At 37.3% G+C, this 18,136-nt stretch overlaps 1 long non-coding RNA gene across 1 annotated transcript in view; it reads left to right on the top strand.

Moving 5' to 3' along the window:
* Nucleotides 1-8,553, top strand: part of LOC147344293 (uncharacterized) — a 416,497-nt gene extending 407,944 nt beyond the window's left edge. Inside the window, exon 5 of the long non-coding RNA XR_015155382.1 lies at nt 8,396-8,553. This is a non-coding gene — a long non-coding RNA (uncharacterized LOC147344293). The remainder of the gene's footprint in view (nt 1-8,395) is intronic.
* Nucleotides 8,554-18,136: the final 9,583 nt, after the last annotated feature.

Below are 18,136 nucleotides of genomic sequence, written 5' to 3'. Positions count from 1 at the left end.
AGCCTTTATTTATACCCCCTTCTAGAATTGCCTGTTTTGACCCTTATGCTCATCAAGTCTGTGGCCCTGGTCGTAGAGTATGATTATGTACCAGGAAAGGAATTTTGCTTTATAAAGGTAAACTGTCTTGCTTCCACAAGTTATCAATGATATATCTCATCCTTCCAAGAAGGGAAAGTTCATGTATTATCATACCATGTCCTATTCTGACATATTCTTGTCCCTTTAGACACCAATCAAGAGGGTGTTGGTGACTCCAGACACCACCCAGACAACTTAAGGACATGAATTTAAATAGTCAGCTATAACATATATGGGTTGCATCTTTCTTTGCTTGATAAATTTGTTCTTAATGGGAAGAGGGATCTGGATTAATCTTGGTGCTGTGAAAATGATCTAATAGTTACCAACTCTCTATTCTTTCTGTTCCAACTTTTTTATTTCCTACTACTCTTTAGTCTGTTCCATGCTTTTCCCACACCTACTACATTGCTCTTCTCATGGTCAAATCCAATGGCCATTTCTCTTTATTTAACCTAGCTTCATCTCTCAGCAGCAGCATTTAACATAGTTCTCTGTGGGATGTACCATGTTCTTTCTCTTGTCCCACCATGGCAAGCCTATCTGGGATTGTGGGATCAGTTAGTTCTCCTAGATTTCTTCTCAGTGTCCTTTCACAGTTGCTCGTTTTGAATTCTGGGAAGTTGAGTCTTCTTATTTTGATATACTATATATATTTCTAAGTATCTCATATAGTTTAGAAGCTGGAAATACTCTCAGTATTCTGATGACTCTCAGATTTGAAGCAAGAGTCATGCGCTCCCCTTGAGTTCTAGATCAAGAGACAAAATGAAAACTAATATAATACATTTACACATCTCAATTTATGTCTCCCAATTTTCCACTGAAATATGTTCCTTTACCCTCCCCCATCTCACTGCTCCATTTTTCACTTCAAACTATAGTTATTCTTTTTTTATCACTTTATTTTTTAATTGAAGGATAATTGCTTTACAGAATTTTGTTTTTAATAGTTATTCTTAATTTCTTTCTATATTGTAGAACATGGAGAACTAATTTTAGCCAAGCTTCTATAGGAAAATATTAGTGGAAAACTGAATGTTATGTTCTTCCATTTACTTTAATCTCCTTTATTCCTTTAGCTTTGGTTTCATTTTATTTACTATCCTACCAAGGAGGCCTCTCTGGATTTTTAATTTTTATTACATTTTTATATTGCATGTTTAATGTAGGGACCATGCATAGCAAATAAGGATATTAAAAAAAAAATGTGTCTAAACTATAAGTGTTGAAAGAAATAAGAGCAAATTTCAAATTTACTATATCCCTTTTCTATGAATTCATTTCAATTTAAAACCACTACAATAATGACTGTAATTTTTATTTATGAAGAGCTGACAACTGACTCCATAGCATCAAGCATGAAGTCAAAGATAACACAGGTAATATGACTTAATCAGTCAGCATGTAGAATCAGGGGAAAACATCTATCTCACAACCATTTCATTTTGTCCCCCAAATTTGTAAATGTATTCACTCTTATGTAATGAGATAATGATGCATAGAATGCCAGATATCTTTACAACTAAAGTTAGGTATTTTGGGTGCCTCAGTGGTAAAGAATTCATCTGCCAATGCAGAAGATGCAGGAAACATGGGTTCAGTCCCTGGGTTAGGAAGATCCCTTGGAGGAGAAAATGACAACCCACTCCAGTATTCTTGCCTGGAAAATCCCATGGGCAGAAGAGCCTGGTGGGCTACAGGAATTTTGTTAACTCAAAATGCCTTCGTGCTCAGTCACTAAGTCGTGTCCTACATTTTGTGTTCCTCCATGAAAGTGAGTGAGTTGGTCTCTAAGTCAAAATTTTCTCTCTACACACAATTAATAACTTAGAAACAAGAAACTAAAGGATTTGAAAAGCAGAAGCTTTGTATAATTGCCTGATTGAAAAGAAAACCTTTTGACATATCTAGAATCATATACTTCTGAATCAAGAGTGAATTCTAGCCAAGACAAAGTCTGCCTTTTTAGAGGTTAGCAAGGCCAGTGGGTAAAGCAGAGAGCTCTCCATGGACTTATGATTCTAGAAGACACCTTGTTGTTATAACTTTTGAGGACAGAGGTCAATTGTAAGTGCCAATATAAAACAAAGAACTACTACAAAAGTTCACTGAAATATTTGTAGAGGAAAGCTATCATCTGAAAGCTAAGAACCCTTCTGGAAAAGTATATATCTACAAAGCTAGACTAGGGGAAAAAATAAAAAGAAATGTCTAGTTATAAGACAGCCAAGGAAAAATCATTTCTCTCTTCTTCCTTCTCCTCCTCCAACTCCATCAGAGATCGCATGTTCTTTCCTTTTTGTCTGTATTGAGAAGTATGATAAAGATGATAAAAAGAGGAGGAGGAAGTCTTCCATTCCTCAGGATATGTTATCTGAAGACTTCTAATGCTTTTAGATATTCAAAAGATTATGACTCTTGGTGGCAGATACAGCTACATTGAATGAAGTTACTTAAACCAGGGTGTGATAGTTTTTTTCTAGAAATGGCCAGATAGCATATAAATATTTTAGGTTGTGTACACCATATGGTTTATGTTACAACTGTGCAACTCTGCCAACATAGGGTGAAAGTATTCAAAGAATAAATGTAAACAAATGGGCATGGCCATGTTCCAATAAAACTTTATTAGAGAAACAGTTGGAGGGCCAGATTTGGCCTGCAAGTCTTTTGTTGCTGATCACTACCACAATGATTGAAAAATATAAGGATATCTTTTCTAGAAAAGTGGACAAATTTTTAGCACAAAGTTTGCTAGACCCATGGCTTCAGTAGCCTCACTCAAGGTGTTTGGTTCATATTACAAACAAACAAACAGATGAACATTTCTAACATCCTTTTAATTTTTGGTTTTAAATTAAAACAGAAGAATTTTTATTAAAACAAAATAATGTGTTATTTACATGAATTGGAGATCAGTGATGCACAATTTCATTGATCTCACACACTAGCAGAGTAATGCTCAAAATTCTCTAAGCTACGCTTCAACAATATGTAAACTGAGAACTTCCAGATGTTCAAGTTGGATTTAGAAAAGGCAAAGCAAACAGAGATCAAATTGCCAAGATCCACTGGACTGTAGAAAAAGCAAGAGAATTTGAGAAAAACACCTACTTCGGCTTCAGTGACTATGCTAAAGCCTTTGACTGTGTGGATCACAAGAAACTGGAAAATTCTTAAAGAGACGGAAATAGCAGACCACCTCACCTGTTTCCTGAGAAAGCTGTATGCAGGTCAAGAAGCAACAGTTAGAACCTGACATGGAATAACAGACTGGTTCCAAATTGGGAAAGAAGTACGATATGCAGAGTACATCATGTGAAATGTTGGACTGGATGAAGCACAAGTTGGAATCAAGATTGCCAGGAGAAATATCAATAACCTCAGATATGCAGATGCTACTGCTGCTGCTAAGTCACTTCAGTCATGTCTGACTCTGTGCGACCCCATAGATGGCAGCCCACCAGGCTCCCCCACCCCTGCGATTCTCTAAGCAAGAACACTGAGTGGGTTGCCATTTCCTTCTCCAATGCATGAAAGTGAAAAGTGAAAGTGAAGTCGCTCAGTCCTGTCCGACTCCTAGTGACCCCATGGACTGCAGCCTACAGGGCTCCTCCATCCATGGGATTTTCCAGGCAAGAGTACTGGAGGGGTTGCCAATATGCTTTTAGATGTTCTCCGATATGCAGATGACACCACCCTTATGGCAGAAAGTGAAGAACTAAAGAGCCTCTTGATGAAAGTGAAAGAGGAGAGTGAAAATGTTGGCTTAAAACTCAACATTCAAAAAAAAAAAAAAAAAGAAGAAGATCATGGCATCTGGTCCCATCACTTCATGGGAAATAGATGGGGAAACAATGGAAACAGTGACAGACTATTTTCTTGGCCTCCAAAATCACTGCAGATGGTGATTGCAGCCTTGAAATTAAAAGATGCTTGGTCCTTGGAAGAAAAGCTATGACCAACTTAGCATATTAAAAAGCAGAGACATTACTTTGCCAGCAAAAGTCCATGTAGTCAAAACTATGTTTTTTCCAGTAGACATGTATGGATGTGAGAGTTGGACCATGTAGAAAGCTGAGCACTGGAGAATTGATGCTTTTGAACTGTGGTGTTGGAGAAGACTCTTGAGAGTCTCTTAGACAGCAAGGAGATCAAACCAGTCAGTCCTAAGGAAAACAACCCTGAATGTTCATTGGAAGGACTGATGTTGAAGCTGAAACTCCAATACTTTGGCCATCTGATACAAATAACCTACTTATTGGAAAAGACCTTGCTTCTGGGAATGATTGAAGGCAGGAGTATAAGGGGATGACAGAGGATGAGATGATTAGATGGCATCACCGACTCAGTGGACATGAGTTTAAGCAAGCTCTGGGGGATGGTGAAGGACAGGGAAGCCTGACATGCTGCAGTCCATGGGGTCACTAATAGTCAGACACATCTGAGCAACTGAACTGAAAGGAATTCCAAGATATGAACCCCCAATTTTTAGCACTGCACTGAAAGGAAATAAAGAGTATCTAAATGTTTTTGCTGTGATTGTCTTGGGCAAACTGAGCCATAAATCTGGCATTTGTCCAGTCAATCTTTTGTTAAAACAGTAAAGATTGTCTCTAAACAAAATGCAAATTCTCAGGTAATTTTTGAAATCTTAAAAGACTAAATACGTTTAAAGTCTAAGGTAGTTGAACGATGGGGTACAATTGCAGCCTTTACTACTTTGGTCAGTATTACTTGCATATAATTGTCACTGTATCCTAATGTGTGTGTGTCAGTCACTCAGTCATGTCTGACTCTGTTACTTCATGGACTATAGCCTGCCAGGCTATTCTGTCCATGGAATTCTCCAGGCAAGAACACTGGAGTGGGTAAGCCATTTCTTCCTCCTGGGGATCTTATCGACCCTGTAGTGTAGGCAGATTCTTTACCATCAGAGTCATATGGTTTTCACCAAAGAATCAGTCTGTTGCCATTGTAGATTAGAAAGGGAAAGATGTGTAAATCAGTTTATTACTAGCAATGCTTAGCCACCTGCAAAATTCTGGTTTAAGTGTTAAGCAAATAGTAACAAGCATTCAGTTTTGGAGATATGCAGCCAAGGCCCTGTTTCAGAGGAACTGAAATAAGAACTTTATATATGCTGTGAAATTGAGTCCCCTCTTTAGGAGCTGCTACTGCTAAGTCACTTCAGTCGTGTCCGACTCTGTGCGACCCCAGAGACGGCAGCCCACCAGGCTCCCCAGTCCCTGGGATTCTCCAGGCAAGAACACTGGAGTGGGTTGCCATTTCCTTCTCCAATGCATGAAAGCGAAAAGTGAAAGTGAAGTTGCTCAGTTGTGTCCGACTCTTAGCGACCCCATGGACTGCAGCCCACCAGCCTCCTCTGTCCTTGGGATTTTCCAGGCAGGAGTACTGGAATGGGGTGCCATTGCCTTCTCCTCTTTAGGAGCTGCTTAGATGTTAATTAAAAGCTAATGATTAATGGGGTAATGGATATAACCACGGAAGCACTGGCATCATTAATGACCGATGAACAAAGTATGAATCTAGATTGTAAGTGAGTCAAACCATTCTAAGACTGATATATGTTGAATGAAGGATTATGTAAACAGTGTGGGGTTTTTAAGAATCTGAACATTGGAGGATTTGAAAACTATCTTCCTTACAGAGAGAACAAAAACAAACAAACCAAAAAAACGCTCTTTGATTTTAGAATTCAAAACCACTTTTTACCTCTGTGGGTTTGTAAAATAAAGCACCCATGAAGCTATAGATCCACTATTAAGAAAAAGTTTCTGTGATTTACACAGGTACTTTAAAGAGATTGTTTTGTTTTATCTGGAAGTTGTGTTTTCCCACTGTGAATATGGGTGGTCCCTTAAAGAAGACACGATCTTAAGTATGTAAAAACTAATTATATTCCCATTAGAGTTGAGAGAAAGAAAGGGAAAGCAGTAAATATTTTCAGCTAAAGTAGCATACTTTTCATGTTCACCTGAAGCCTACAGAATTGTTTCAATTAATCACCAAAGACTAACACCAGTGCTCTTGTCAACTGTCTAAAACACACATACGCAATCCATGGAGTCCCAGAGCAGCTGCACACGGTTTTGAATTACGCACTGTGGCTTTAAAGTCCTTTGCTTCCTGCTTTCTACAGCAACCTTAGAGAGGATAAAAAAGTGTCTTTTTATACACCATGATGTGCATAATGTTTTCTCTCTAGTCTCTGCATTGTAGAAGGTACATTTTCAGTGACATATAGCATACAGTGTAAATGAGCTGTGGGGTAACAAATTAAAAAGCTTTTATAGAAACCTCTAATTATTATTTATGGCTCCTCTGGTATTACCTAAACTGGCTACTACTCAAATAATTACAAGTTCCCCAATGAATGTGGGGTGTGCATTGTTAACTAACAGCAGATGCAGCCAGTAGTGTGATTTATTATTAAAGGAAAGCCACAAAGGTAATTTTTAAATCTATGATGCTCTTTTTGTGTGTTGCCAGGCAGACAATGAAAAAGCATTTTAAAAAATGGTGGCATATTTCTGCCTTGCAATTGTTCTTCTCTAGTGAGGACTCCTCAACCCTGCTATTTTTCTTTAGTACATAATGTCCATATCATTAAAAGAGTGAACAGGAATGCCGATTAGTCATACAGTAATTTAAGTATCATGGAATTTATAGTGCATTTGTAGTTATACAATTAATACATTTACTGAGACCTACCGACTGGCAAAACGCTATGCTATCGTCTTGTGAAAATCATTAAAAAATGGTCCTTAACCTCAAGGGAATTCTGAGCTAGCACATAACTCTTGCTTTGTTATATAATACTATTTCCTAAAATGACAAAATGGTATAAACTTGTAATCCAATGTTTATTGAGCTCTACTATGTGTTAGCTGTTAGTTAGACTCCAGGACCCAAGAATTAATGACCTGGCCTCTGGATGTTCATGATCCAGTGAAGGATGACAAAGAAAGCTACACAGATAGCATTTCTAGATGGCAGAGAGGGGTAAGGGAGCTGATTTCCAATCCATGTATTATGAGAGTAGGAGATTAAGTCTGAGTGGAGTTGATGGAAAAAGGGTTTCCCCAGTGGCTCAGATGGAGCCTGCCTGAAATGTGGGAGACCTGGGTTTGATCCCTGGGTCGGGAAGATACCCTGGAGAAAGAAATGGCAACCTACTCCAGTATCTTTGCCTGGAAAATCTCATGGACAGAGGAGTCAGAGCTGATGGAAAGATATCTGGGATAAGGTGGAATATGAGCTTGCTTGAAAGAGAATGTAAGACTTAGCTTGATATGAAATACCTTTTTATGTAAAATAGTGATTTGATTTGAAAAACATATAAAATATTGAGAAGGATGAAACTAACAGAAACAAAGTTTACAGAAGATGAAATCAATCACTCTTGTTCTTTAGACATCTGTTTGATGCAATGATATAGAGGGAAAATTAAAAACAAAATGATATTAATATTTTCATGATGCTTACAGTCTAGCTGGAGAGTGAGGACATCTATTTTGCAGGATCAGATTTGTTTATACATGCTGCTGCTGCTGCTGCTGCTAAGTCGCTTCAGTCGTGTCGGACTCTGCAACCCCACAGACAGCAGCCCACCAGGCTCCCCCATCCCTGGGATTCTCCAGGCAAGAACACTGGAGTGGGTTGCCATTTCCTTCCTCATTGTTTATACATAGGTTGTTGTAATTACAAAAAGGGGTTTTGAAGCACAACAATTGTCCCTGGTATAACTCTTTGAGATTGTGTGAGTGTTAAGAACACATTTGAAATTGAAATGTCCGTGATATGACATGACTTATGGGAGACATAAATATGACTTCTCCCAAAATACCACGTAGTTGACTTTCTTACAATCTGAGTTGCACTGGACAGAGCAGACACTACTGTCCTTTCAGACTTGACCAGAGATAACAAAATGCTGTCAATAATGCTGCCGCTTTGTAAGGCACAATGGTGTTGTATTTTACTATGCTATGAACCTTGTTTTTGTAGCTGACAATCTAGAAGCCCAGAAAGAAAGTTGCTATCACTTACTGAGATTGAGTGTCAGTGCAGGAGTCTTTATTTCCCAGGTTGGGAGCCCTGGCTCTGTCTCAGAAATCAGGAGATTGGATTGACATATACACACTTCTATATATAAAACAGATAACTAGTAAGGACCTATTATATAGCAGAGGGAACTCTACTCAATACTCCGTGTTGCCTTATATGAGAAGAGAATCTAAAAAAGTAGATACATTCTCATATATAACTGATGTGCTTTGCTATACAGCAGAAACTGATGCAGCATTGTAAATCAACTATACTGCAATGAAAATCTAAAATAAGAAAGGTGGGAGAATTTAGGACGGGCCTGCAAACACATCAACAGTGGAAACCGCAGTGGCAGAAACAGTCCTAATGGCCAAGAATCCCGTGCTTGTATGAATTCCCGGGTAAGACCTAGTTCCATTCTTGACTTGAACCACGGACTTTTGGTAGCAGTTGTAGTGTTTTCCAGTATTGTGATGTATCCCGCTTTTTGTGAGTGCAGACTGAGAAGAGATTATAAACTCTCTCTCTGAAAGGTGAGATTATAAGAGGGAGAATGAACCTAAGATATAAAGTAAAAATTGGCAGAGGGGAACTTGAAGTCAACCTTACTAGATGTAAAAGAAGCTCCTTTATAGGCAGCCTAGGCTGGTGTTCCAAATATCTTTCATTTGCCAATATTTTATTTTTTTTAAGAAACACTAATTTTGCTTGTTATTTTAATCACAAGATAATGACTATGTACCCTTTGTCCATCACATTTTACTGAGATGTGGATGAGCACTGTATTTGATCTCTTAGAAACATCACATCATTTTCCATGACTCCATGTCTCAGGGTCCATAAGTATTTGGACTTTTTTTTGCTTAATGCTACCATATGACTCTCCTCATATATGTTAATTTTTCATATTTCTGTCTTTGGACAGTTAGACCCAATGTTGGTATCTCACCATTATGCAGTGTTTCTAAAATCAGCAATTACAATGGCCAGTGGCCAATGGCATTTACTGTAACTGACTTTTTCACCGAGAGTTGTCATAGCCTAGGAAACAAGGAGGGGCATGAGCTATGGACCATCCACTGATACTTGGAGCTCATTCCGGTGCCAGTAGATTCTAAGTCCTTGGAAAATCATCAGAGTGTCTAGGTGCATTGTCATCTCTTTTTAATGTTTAGATTGAATTTATCCAAACTGATGCATTTGTGTCTGAAGAGAATGAATAAAAAAGGCAATGAGATGGCCACACATACTCATTTACGTAATAGGTAATACTGGAAGCCTGGTGAATATCATTTCAAATTTATATCCAAAAGCTTTACATAAAGTTTTAAATGACTCAAATATTCATGTAATTGGAAATTCCAGTTATTCCATTTAGACATGTCCAGAGCAGGTCTCTAAGACCTAACAAAAATCTTTCTATTTGTGCATGTTAAATGATTCTACATTTTCCCAGTTTCCATTATGATGTACATATTTTAAACACTAAAGGATTAAGATTAGAAAAATTGTCTAGGGATGACCTGCATAGATAAATAAAACTGTTAATCTGTGAGAAGAAACTTTGAATTAGAAATTAGATAATTAGGAGTGAAGATATATAATGGAGCAAATAAGTAGATAAGGATGAAAGATTAGGTCCAACAAGGGGCAGAGTCTTAATAAGTTCGCTTACTATCTCATTGATCAACGTGGTACCTACAAATCTTGTATTTTAGTGGAAATAGTAGAAAGTCTATGAGTTATATGGTATGAAATATAAAAGCAGACTAGAATTTTACTTGATACAGTATAATTGAGCCAATGGCCGATGAACCATGATGGGAGAAACTACATTTTTAAATTAATTTAATGAAAGAATTACCTGCCCATTAAGTGACCCTAGTGTTTTTGTTATTGTTTTCATGATTCTTTACATCCAAGTTCTTGCTCATTTTTCCACAGTTTTCATAATTAATATTAATCTGCATTGCTTAATTTACATTCAGAGGAGGTAATCCTTACAGCAAAGCAGTATGGGAGATAACTCATATTCTTTGCTGTGACTCGTTTTGCATGAGGTTCTAGGAGCAAACTGGGTACTATAATTTCTTTAGAATAGATACAGTAATATTCTAGCATCTTTAACTTTCAAGTGCCAGATATGATTATTCCATCTAGGAGGAATGGGATATTCTTGGCTTCATCTAATTATATGCTCAGGTTGAAAAGTATACCAAATTATTTAAACCATATTACTATCATTCTAAAAAGATCTCATTATCTCTCACTGAAAATTTTTTTTTTTTTACTGCTTTAAGTTTCACTTTTTTGTTCCAAGCTATCGTACTTAGAAGCCCTCCTAGAGATGGTTTTTCTTTGTCACAATGGGGTGAATTTTATCTTTTATTAATATTTTGTTTTCAAAATCCTTGAGAAATAAGAACCTTTTCAAAACTATTTCAATACTTCTTCAGGGTTGTGAGTGTTCTCTGGTTCTACCAGAGAACTTTGTGACTCTCATACAAAAAAATTTCAGTTTGGATAGGTGCTTTATTATTCTATTTTTCTTGACTGGAATCAAGTTACTAGAATAAGCATTAAAAATATTCTGTGTCACCTAGTTGATTTCATAGTATTGAAAAGGCCCCACCCCTTTCAGGATCTGCACTATTGTGTCATACCCCAGGTGGCCTGTCTTATAAAGACAAGTATAGATGACACTCTGCCTGCTTCCTTACACCTGATGGCAAAGCTGCAAAAATGAGACAGTGTCTGTGAAGTGTTTTGAGATCTCCAGGTAAAAAGAAATCCATAAGTGAAAGCCATCCTTGTTATTTTAAATGGAAATGTAGAAGATATTGGTGAAGTAACTCTAGAACTCAGATTATTTCCCCAAACATGGCAGTGCTCTTTCCCTCCCACCACCCACAAGAAGAGCGAAATTTCTCCTTTGAAACATCAGAGTGGGTGTAGGGAAAACTCCTTAAACATCTGTGCTTTGGATTATATTATTACAGACATCAGTAGATTTCACCACTGGCTGTAAATAAATGAACATTTACTTTGACAAGTCATTCAATATCTTCCATGCTGTCCAGCCAACATACAGTGTGGAATGAAATTAGAGAGCAGACAATTTCTGTCTGCAGGAATAAATAATTACAATGTACTTACCAAGTGTCTATCTGGGAGCTCTATCTGGGAGCTCTATCTGGGAGCTTTTAATTACTATGTAATTAAAAGGCAGTTTGTTCTTTACTCAAGCTACTCAGCTTCTCAGAGTATATGGAAGGTTCCCATAATAGTTAAAGGAATCCCAATATTTTATAGAGCAGCCCAGAAGATTGATGGATAACCTCAAAGTAAATAGATGCATGTTGCTTTCGTTAACTGTTCATGACTGTCAATTAATTCCCATTTTATTTATTTCACTATTTCAAAAAAAAAAAAATACTCTGCTCTTTCTGATGGCCAAACACTTAGAATTGGAATACACAATAAATAGTTTATCACATTGATAAAATTGATTCAACAAACACCCACTCTTTTTTTTTTTTTTTAGTTCCTTTTGGAAAGCTTGTTGCTGAAAATACCAGGCTTATAGTCTACAGTACTTTGTATTCTGTTCTGCTTCAGAGATTCCAGCTTCTGTAGTAAAAGTATAAAGGTAACTTGTCAGATTTGTTTTTTATTTAAATAAATGGATACTAAGGAAATAGCTCATAGGTAAAGACAAAAGAGCCTTTAGTTATGAAATCTAACCATTGTTTTCTAATGCTTTCTTCCCCTTTGATTACTATAGTTCTAAGGCAGGGACTAAAAAGATCTTGTTGACTGTTCTTTGAGGTGCATATGATTAAGAGCAGTGTATTTCAACTTGAAATGCTTAAATATTCCAAATTTCAAGTCACCCTAGAAAATATTAAGGGGAAACAAATGATTGTAGCAGAAATTTGCAAATCAAATAGTGCCCTTTTCTTTTCTGTGTAGCAAACTCCTCCATTTAAAAAAAGGGGGGAGAAAGAAACTCATGCTGTATTTACCATACAGAGTAAGGTTAAAATAAGTGTAAATGGTTTTTATCATATCTCTATTGTTTTCCATGTAATTTTGTCAATGCTTGGGGTACAGTTTATGTTTTAAAATATTTTGCATTTAATCATAATTACCCGGACTTTTCTTGTACTCTTTTTGCAGTTTTGGCTATTAAGATCCTCTATGTAATGAAATATGTGTGTTAACACTTATTGGGTATTGTTTTCTATCTTTTCTGGGCTCACACTTGCACCTTCAGTTAAGGAGTATAGCAGTATAGTACAGTGGAATTTCCTCATGGGTTTTTTTTATCCTCCAAACAAGTTTTAATATTTACATTGTTTATTTTTCCATCAAAGAAGGTTGAGCAAGTCACATATAGATATTGCTGCAGCACTCTGAGTCAGCTCAATAAGTTGTTAGTTCAGCCCCTATAAAGAGGGAGGAAAGTATTGAGGGTAATTTTACAGTTCTGCAAAAGAGAGCCATGGTGTATCCTGGAATTCTGCACATGAGGTGGGATTTATTTTCCAGACATCTTCTGGGTTCATCCTGTGATGAAAATTGATTTGTCAGGTGCAAAGAAACTTTAGCATCAAAGAAAATAAGTGCTATATAGAGGATGAAAATGGAGGATAGAGGACCTGTCTACACACTCTAATAAAGTCTGACAAGTAAAAATAAAGGCACTAGGGTATTATGACATATTTATTGAGTTGGACACAAATTTGTTTGATTATTTTTCTTAACAGATTGCTTTGGGATTATATAGACTGAGGAGATTATGAGTGAAAGTCATGCCTCACTTCCTTCCCCAGCATACACAAGTTATGCATACACGCATGTACAGGCACACAGCTCTTTTCTAACCAGCATGTAATTTGCATTTTGATAGTGACTGAAGTTTGGGGAAATACCTAACAATTTTATTTATGATTAGTCTTCAAAGAGGACATACAAAGAAAAAAAAAGAAACAGAGTTTCACATACATTCTTTTAATCTATGTTTGCATGTGTGTTTGTTGTTGTTGTTGTTTTTCTGTCTCCTAGAAACATGCAGAATTCCAATAGAGAAGTAGTACTTATGTGGTGGTTTAGTCTCTGTGTCTGACTCTTGCAACCCAATAGAATGTAGACCACCAGGCTCTCCAGTCCACAGGATTCTCCAGGCAAGAATACTGGAGTGGAGTGCCATTTCCTACTCCATGGCATCTTCCTGACCCAAGAATCGAACCAGGGTCTCCTGCACTGCAGGCACATTCTTTACTGACTAAGCTACCAGGGAAGCCCAGGGTGTATAAAATAGCTCTTTTATAATTTAAAATACAAAATACAAAATTAAAATATAATGAAAAAATATAAAAAGAATGTGGGAACGGTAGAAACCAGGTTTAGGGAATTGAATAACAGATCGCTGGAATGTAAACTGAAGCACAGAGAGGAAGAAAATGGAAAGAATAGAACAGTGTTGTAAAAGACACGTAAGACATCGTCACATCTTTTAACCTGTGTGTAACTCGACTGATAAAAGATCTCAACCCACAAATTTTGGAAGATCAGTGAAACCTAAACTGGAAAAACACAAAGAAAATTGCATGTAAGATACCTCATAGTCAAATTGCTGAAATCAAAGTTAAAGAACAAAATCTTAGAGCAGCAAGAGAAAATAGGGTCATTATCTTCAAAGAAGCAACAGTAAAGCCAATGCCTGGTATTTCAACAGAACCTATGAAATCAGAAAACAATAACATGGCATTTTTTTAAAGCGCAGGAAAAAAAAAAAAAGAATTTCAGTCTTGAATTCTATACCTAATGAAAATGTTCATCAACAGTGAATGCAAAATGAAGACTTTCTCAGACAAACAAAAGCTGAGAGAATTTATTACCAGTAGAGTCACACTACATGAATTCTAAAGGATATTTTTTTTTTTAGGCTGAAGAAAAGTAATTTCAAGTGGAAGCTTTGAACTACATGAAAGAATAAAGGATAAAGATGGGAGTAAAATATGATAGAAAACTAGCTGTATAAAACAACCACTATTTTCTATAACATGTAGAAGGAAACCATGTGAGAAAAAACACAAAAAGGAGAGATTACATAGGGTTAAGCTTTTTAAAGTTTCCTGTATTATTCTAGATGTGGATATACTAATTTAAGTTAGACAGTATTAAGGAAAGTATGCAAAGCTAGCATATCCCCTAAAAAAAATACAAAGGTACACTAAACTAATAAAATATCTCTTCATTTTTTTTCCTGAGCGCTAAGAGTACATTGTTGAGTAAGCAAAATACCTGCCCCATAGAGAAGAGACAGAAAATAATCTTTAAAAATGAATATATAATGTGTTAGATGATGAGGGCTCTCCCTGGTAGCTAAGGCAGTGAAAGAATCTGCCTACAATGGAGGATACCTGGGTTTGATCCCTGGGTTGGGAAGATCCCTGAGAAGGGAGTGGCTACCCACTCCAGTATACTTGCCTGGACAGAAGAGGCCAGAGTGCTATAGTCCATGGCATCACAAAGAGCTGGACGTGACTGAGTGACTTTCACTTTCATAGTCAAACAGTAAAGTTTAAAAATTCCTACTATTTATTGACCATATTGTAGGTTTGAGCATTGAGCTAAGGGTTCAACATGAATAGCTGTCTTCTTCTTATAGCAATCTGATGAAGGAGACATCTCTGTATTTTACATATGAATAAAATAAGGTTTACAGATGCTGAGTGATTTACTCAATTAAATTAATATTGAGTAATCACAGAATTAATATGTGGCATATGTACATTTGTAACTTTTTCAAACATCACAGCAAAAGCATTTTCCCATGTTATTACCAGTTCTTTTAAAACATTGTTTTTATTTTCTACATAAAGTTTTTATGGATATCTACAGCATAAGCTGGGAGAAGGCAACGGCACCCTACTCCAGTACTGTTGCCCGGAAAATCCCATGGATGGAGGAGCCTGGTAGGCTGCAGTCCATGGGGTCGCTAAGAGTCGGACACGACTGTGCAACTTCACTTTCACTCTTCACTTTCATGCATTGGAGAAGGAAATGGCCACCCACTCCCGTGTTCTTGCCTGGAGAATCCCATGGACGGAGAAGCCTGGTAGGCTGCAGTCCATGGGGTCACACAGAGTTGGACACGACTGAAGCGACTTAGCAGCAGCAGTAACAGCACAAGCTATGGCTGACAATATTTTAAAAAGCAATCCTTCTCTGTAGCTTGTAGTGTGCTGGTTCATACATGCAGGGCAAGGAGAGAATGAAGAAAGAGGCAGACCACTCCAGATTGCTTGCAGGTTTAGCAAGCAAGGGAACTTAAGCGGAGGATTGTTCTAGGTGGTCACAAGATGAGTGGATCTCTGCACTCATCCACCATATCTTAAATTTTATATAGAGGCCTTAACTGCATCATGCATGCAATCCAGATGGTCTCCTCAACACCTTACTTGAAGAACCTGTTAGTATGGAGATAGTGGGCAGGGCGTACATTCCAAGGATAGGGTAGGGTCAAGGGAGTCTCTGATTGCCAAGTCCAGCTCCTGGGTCAACTGATGGTATTGCCCTCCCAATGAGCTCCTTTAATAGGCAGTCTATAGGGCTGTTCCACAAAGGTGACTCTACCACCCTCTTTTTATTCAGATCAAGGACATGTGAATAATTTAGCCTGTGAGTAAAGCCATGTGGTTCACTTCTGGTTAGGAACAATGAAAGTATGTTTATCATTTGCTCTTTGCCTTCCACCATTGTACCATGATATATTTGATATGACAGAATCACAATATAAAGTAAATCTGGATCCCTGATCAGTAGATGAAGTAATATCCCTTGACCTGAATCTTCAAGCGGGGAGAGGTAAACTTTGGTGTGCAAATGCCAAGTGTTATTTACTTTCACAGTTTAGCCTAGAGTTAGTTATCTGGACTGATGTATGGGATATTTGGTTTGGGTCGATTTTTTGAGCTATTACATATAATACCACACTGAAAATATTGTGGATTAAATATTTTCTATACTTGGGATTATTTTCTTGCTGTAGACAATAAGAAGTGAAATTAATGGTTCAAAATTCTGAGAAACTCCAAAAGGTTGTTTCTAACATAAATCCATTGGGTTTTTTGAGTGTGTTTTTTTTTTTTTTTTACTAGACATTAATCATTAAGATTAATAATTTTTTTTACTAGACTTTTTTTAATCATTAAGATTAATGATTTTTTTTACTAGACATTAATCATTTAGATAAAAATTATATATTCAAACACATGAGATAGGAAAGAACTTCATTGTTATTTTGATTAATATTTATTTGATTTTTGGTGAAGGTGAATTTGTGTTAGTTTCTTGTGTATAGAAAATTGACTCAATTATATATCAATATATTAAATTTGTATTCTGCAGCTTTGCTGAATTTACTAGCCCTACAGTTCTCTTTTCTTTTTTTTTTTTTTTGGTGGAGTCTTTGGGGTTTTCTATAGATAATACCATGTCATCTATAAATAGTAAAAGTTTTACTTCTTTCTTCCCATTTGGATGTGTTATTTGTATTTTACTTGTTCAACAACTGTGGTTAGGACTTTGAAAACTATGTTGAATAAAAGTGGGGAAATGGGCATCTTTGTCTGGTTCCTGATCTTAGAGGAACTGCTTTCAGCTTTTCACTATATTAGCCATGTGCTATAAATTATGGCCTTTATTATGTAGAACTCCCTTTATACCCACTTAATTGAGAGTGTTTTATTGTAACACGATGTTGAATTCAAATCTAATTTTGAAGTCAAGTATGGGAGAAATAACCAGAGAGTGTATCTGGACATTCATTTCTTCCACTGTGAGATCAAATTTGGTACGACTTGTTTCTTGTCCTACATGAGCCTCCAATTAAATCAGAGGTCAAAATGCATAGATTCTGCAATCAATACCCCTTATAATACCTTTCCAGTATATATGGTATGTATGATAATTGTGTAAAGGCCTATTTGGAGATGTATTGACAGGATAATTTTTGTAATAACTTTCAGTGACATTTCAGGGTTCCAAGCCACATAGGAAGTAGCCTCCCATTCAATTCTAGAGGACTGTGTCCAAAAACTCAGGAAGAAAATACTTTTAAGATTTCTAACATTAGCCTTCCTACAAGTTCTTTCATTTTTCTGTTTATATAAGAAAAGCATTACCCTTATCAGCTGCTTTACTACCTTATGAAGAAGAAAATTACTGCTATAGCTCACTAATCAAAAGGCAGCCTGGTTGCTGCTCTGTCTTTACATTAAAAGAAGTCCATCTTGCATTAGATGGTTAAGTTTTACCACCTGGCCTCTTCTATATCCACTGACAGTAGGGAGCTCAGTTCCACAGTAGCATCTCCTAATGTCAATCTTGGCCTAGAGAGGCTGGTGATGGTTTAGTCATTCAGTTGTGTCTGACTCTGCAACCCCATGGACTGTAGCCTGACAGGCTCCTCTGTATGTGGGATTTTCCAGGCTAGAATACTGGAGTGGGTTGCCATTTCCTTCTCTGGAAGATCTTCAGTTTGACCCAGGGATTGAACCCAGGTCTCCTGCATTGCAGGCAGATTCCTGCAAGAGATCCAGTGACCAGATTCTATGGAGGCTGCTGCTGCTGCTGCTAAGTCGCTTCAGTCGTGTCCAACTCTGTGAGACCCCATAGACGGCAGCCCACCGGGCTCCCCCGTCCCTGGCATTCTCCAGGCAAGAACACTGGAGTGGGTTGCCATTTCCTTCTCCAGTGCATGAAAGTGAAAAGTGAAAGTGAAGTCGCTCAGTCGTGTTCGCCTCTTAGCGATCCCATGGACTGCAGCCTACCAGGCTCCTCCATCCATGGGAGTTTCCAGGCAAGAGTACTGGAGTCTATGGAGGCTGGTCACCACTAAACCTGGGGTGGGGTTGACGTGTGCTTCAGTCAGTTTGAAGGGTTCCCAGAAATCTACTCAGGTATTTCC

Source organism: Bos grunniens, chromosome 26 (assembly GCF_055505025.1).
Source record: "Bos grunniens cultivar Pamir isolate PY7600 chromosome 26, Bosgru_T2T1.0, whole genome shotgun sequence".
Lineage (NCBI taxonomy): Eukaryota > Metazoa > Chordata > Mammalia > Artiodactyla > Bovidae > Bos > Bos grunniens.
Note: the sequence above shows the minus strand (reverse complement) of the source record. Positions and strands in the feature narration are given on the sequence as shown.